General features: G+C 35.9%; 1 non-coding gene across 1 annotated transcript; it reads right to left on the reverse strand.

The window, feature by feature from the left end:
- Positions 1-982: 982 nt before the first annotated feature.
- LOC128034206 (small nucleolar RNA R71) lies at positions 983-1,089 on the reverse strand. Its single transcript, XR_008190337.1, has one exon. It is a non-coding gene; the product is annotated as a small nucleolar RNA R71 (small nucleolar RNA).
- Positions 1,090-5,096: the final 4,007 nt, after the last annotated feature.

A 5,096-nucleotide genomic window follows, 5' to 3' on the forward strand; every position in this document is an offset into this window, starting at 1 on the left:
AGTAATTGTCCTAGTTTATTTATGTTATAATTGTTGCAAATTGTGTTTAATTTTACTAAAATCTATTTCATTCATATAGTCTGCATATTAGGATAATTTACATTAGGGATCATTGCATCTAGTTTATACCACTTCTCAACTATATTTTGTTTTTATTTTTTCAAATTATTAATATAATTTTTCAAATTAAGTGACTTAGCACAAATACAATCCCTGTGGAGACGATAACTCGATACTTACTTATTACTTGATAACGACTATGTACACTTGCACAAACCCAAACGTTACAATTTTTTGGCGCTATTGTCGGGGATTGTCAACTATTGTCATAGTCATTTTTTTGTGAAATTATTTATTTTCAATTTGATTTATTTCTAGCATTACTAACTTATTTTTTTTAATTTTTGTGATTTTCTGTTCAGGTGTTTATGAGCATAGATCGAATTATTGATTTACTCCTTGTAGACCCTGAAATTGAGTGAACTTTCAAAGAAAGAAGACGTGAATGAATAGCTCAAAGACAAGTCGAGATGGACCTTGGAAATCAGAATCAAGACCAAGGTAATGAAGCCGATTATGTACGAAATCCCATCCTTATTGACGATGATAGGGATCGATGCATCAGGCAATATGCTGTGCCACTTTTTAGCAAGTTAAACCCAGGAATTAGAAGGCTAGATATTGAGGCAACTCAGTTTGAATTGAAACCAGTGATGTTTCAAATGCTACAAATGGTGGGCCAATTTAGTGTGGTATGCCCACGGAAGATCCACATCTCCACCTTCGATTATTTATGGAGGTGAGTGATTCATTCAAGATAGTTGGTGTGACTGAAGATGCACTGAGGTTGAAGTTGTTTTCATACTCGTTGCGAGATCGAGCACGAGCATGGCTCAATTCATTGCCACCAAGTTCTATATCTACATGGCAAGAATTAGCAGAGTGATTTTTGGTTAAGTATTTCCCACCTAGAAAAAATGCTAAGTTGAGGAACGAGATCACAACTTTCCAATAATTGGATGACGAGTCTTTGTATGAGGCTTGGGAGAGATTCAAGGAGTTACTTCGTAAGTGTCCTCATCATGGGATTCCTCATTGTATCCAATTGGAGACATTCTATAATGGTCTCAATGTACATAAAGGATTGATGGTAGATGCTTCCACGAATGGTACAATTTTGTTTAAGTCTTATAATGAGGCTTATGAGATCATCGAGAGGATCGCGAGTAATAATTATCAATGCCCAAAAAATCAAATAGCTTCAGGAAGATGAGTAGTCGGTGTTCATGAATTTGACTCTCTCACTTCATTATCAGCTCAGGTATCGTCTATTTTCTCTATGTTAGAATAGTTAACCGCTAATAGTACTAATAATTTTGCAACTCAGCCACCAAGTTCGTTTGAAGTAGTTTCCTATGTGTACCGTGGGGAAGGCCATTCTTTTGAGAATTGTCCGTCAAATCCTGAGTCAGTGTACTATGTGGGGAACCAATATCAAAATAGGAGTGGACAAGGACGCCAGTCCAACTTCTACAATCCTTCATGGCATAATCATCCTAACTTTTCTTGGAGCAACCAAGGAAATGGATCGAACAACAACTTATTGTAGCAGAAACCCAACCAATCTCAAGGGTTTAATCAGCAAGCTCAAAACCACCTCAAGCTGAGGCATCAAACAGTTTGGAGAAGTTGTTGAAAGTGTACATGGTAAAGAATGACGCTTTGATCCAGAGCCAAGCAGCAACACTGAAAATTTTGGAGAACCAAATGGGTCAGTTAGCTACAGAGTTACGTAATAGACCACAAGGAACTTTGCTGAGTGATACTGAGAATCTAAGAAATTTGGGTAAAGAACATATCAGGACAGTGGCATTGCGAAGTGGTAAAATTCTAGAACCCCGATTGATTGATGTCGAAGATAAGCCCGTTGAGAAGAGTCAACCAGATGTTGAAGTTCCTACACCAAAGGAATCAGAATCTACAAAGTCTGATAAGGTAAACCCTGATCTAGTAAATTCAGATATTTTAACATCTTCTTGGGATGCAGATTTACCTACTCAGAAAAGTTGTCCGGTTCAATCGAAGATTCCACACCTCCATATCCGTAAAGATTGCAGCAACACAAGCAGAAGCAGGAGGTGTACTTCAAGCAGTGTTTGGATGTTCTAAAGCAGTTACACATCAATATTCCGTTGGTGGAGTCTTTAGAACAAATGCCAAATTATGTGAAGTTTATGAAGGATATATTGTCCAAGAAAAAATGACTTAGTGTGCATGAGACTATTGCTTTGACAAAGGAGTGAAGTGCGTTCCTGCATAACAAACTACCATCGAAATTGAAAGACCTAGGAAGCTTTACTATACCCTGTAACATTGGTGAATTTTACTATGGTAAAGCTTTGTCTGACTTAGGAGCGAGTATCAACTTAATGCCTAAGTCTATTTTCAAGATGTTAGGGATAGGTGAAGTAAGACCTACAACTGTGACGGTTCAGCTAACAGATTGATCTTTAGCATATCCCGAAGAAAAGATCAAGGATGTTTTGGTAAGAGTCGATAAATTTATTTTTCCTATTGATTTCATTATTTTAGATTTTGAAGCAGATAAGAAAGTACCAATTATCCTTGGGAGACCTTTCCTAGCCATGAGAAGCATGTTAATTGATGTGCAGAAAGGTCAACTCACTATGCGAGTTCAAGACAATCAGGTAACTTTTAATATTCTTAAAGCAATGAAATTTCCCGATCCAGCAGAGGAGTGTTCAGTTATGGAAGAGATAGAAACCTTGGTTTCTTTGGAAAGCAATTTTGAAGATCCATTGGAGAAAGCTTTAGATCTTGAACCTTTGGAGGATGAAAAAGCTGAAGAAAACATGGCTTTGATGAAAGTCAATCCGATAAATTATATTCAATTCACACAGTTTGAACCGCTGGAGTTGGAAGTCAGAGAGTTTGTGCAACCCAAGTTATCAATTGAAAAACCACCTAAACTCGAACTAAAAGTACTTCCTTCCCATTTGACATACACGTATTTAGGTGATTGTTCTACTTTTCCTATGATTATTTCAGTGGAACTGAAAAAATATCAAGAGGAGCGATTAATTGTTGTTCTAAAGAAATTTAAGCAATTGGTTGGAGCATAGCTGATATTTGAGGTATAAGCCCATCATTTTGGATGCATAAAATCATTTTAGAAGAAGGTGAAAGAGCTCGAAGTGATGGGCCAAGGAGGCTCAATCCTATTATGAAAGAAGTTGTGAGATAGGAAGTGATTAAATGGTTAGATGTAGGAATCATCTATCCTATTTCAGATAGTTAGTGGGTAAGTTCGGTGTAACAGCCCAATTTTGACCCTAATCATAACAGTGATTTTGGGACCATAAATCCTAGTCTGAAAAGTATTTTAATATTATTTTATATGTTAATTATGTGTGAATTTACATCTGTGAAAGTTTCGTGAATTTATTTTATTGTTTGTGTGCTTAATTTGAGAAAAGGTCTTAATCGCTTAAAATGAAAATTTGATGGTTAAATAAGAAAGTGCCTAATTGTTGTTGTATTTATAATTTGGAGGCTTTATGTTGTAATTTAGCCAATAATAATAGGTAGTGGACGGCATATTGATAATATATGGTTTTTATATATTAAAAATAAAAAGTTAAAATAATAATAACATATTATAATGTTATAATAAAACAAACGTAAATTACAGAAAGCCATTATCATCTTTTTATTTTTATTTCTCCTAGCTGAATGTAAAAGAATAGAAAAAGAAAATAACAAGCTAGGGATTCAGCCTTTGTTCAAGCAAATTGAGAATGGAAGAAAACGGAATTAGATTGGGGGATATCGAAAGTAGACAAATAGTCGATTTAACCGTTCGACAACATCCGAGGTAAGTCTATAAGCATATAAATGTCGTTAAATTTGATAATATATAAATGTTACATGATGAATGGAATTTTTGTGAATATATTTGTGTATAGCCGAATGTGTATTGAGCAAAGGATCTATATTTCAAGTTCGATCCAGTCGAGATTCAATGTCCAAAAGTCCCGTACGAACCCTAGGAATAGATAGGATACATATGTCATGACATAGGATTTCTGATATATGTTATCGTGTAAGACCACGTCTGGGACGTTGGCATCGACTTGTGTTACGTGTAAGACCATGTAACACCCCAAACCTAGCCTAGACGTTATTCCCAAATCTGGTGTGTCACATTGAAGTGTTTTTCGAAAACTGTGTTTTCATTGAAAACCCTTCTTAAAATTTAAAACTTCTTGTCATTCAGAACTTGTACAAAACCTCAGTTTGCATTTGCTTATTTTCAATCCAGGTTTATTAAAGAAATTTTGTTACCTTCAAAACCTTATTGTTGCGGAAGCTTAATTTAAAACAAATTATTTGCGAAAATGTGTTATTTAAAAATTGAGTTGAGAAAATGTAGCATTTGAAAATAGTTATTGTTTTGAAAAACCGGGTTCTCCTTTTAGCAGATAAGAATCACAATCAATAAAATCCTGAATTACCAAAATTTTTGAGGCCTTATTACAACCCGAATCAAAATCTAAATGCTTTAGTAAATCAGCAAAATAGAATAAAAATTGTGCAGTTGTGTAGCCCTCTCCGATCCCTCACAGCTCCGAACCGTCTAATGCTGGGGATTACCTGAAAGGTTAAAAATGGGGTGAGTTTACAAAAACTCAGTGTGTAATCCCCTATCATTCAGTAAATAATATAAGCAGTAACAGTTTGGGCCTGAGCCCTTTTCAGTAACAGAACAATGTGGCTTTAGCCCAAAACAGTAAAACTAAAGTGTGGCCCTTAGCCCATTACAGTATCAGAATCTGAAACAGAAAACATGTGGGCCTAAGTGCAATACAGTGACAGAATCAGTAATAGAAATGCCACAATGCAATCATGCACCCATCGCAATCCAGCCAATACACCATCCCTACCAACCAACACACCATGTGGGAATAAAATCGACCCACCCAGCCAACACACCAATATCAGCACCGGTTGCAGCACTAATCAGTAACGCAACAAAGCTGCCAGTAACCAGAATGGCTAAGAGCCGTAAACAAGAT

This window comes from Gossypium raimondii, chromosome 10, assembly GCF_025698545.1.
Source record: "Gossypium raimondii isolate GPD5lz chromosome 10, ASM2569854v1, whole genome shotgun sequence".
NCBI lineage: Eukaryota > Viridiplantae > Streptophyta > Magnoliopsida > Malvales > Malvaceae > Gossypium > Gossypium raimondii.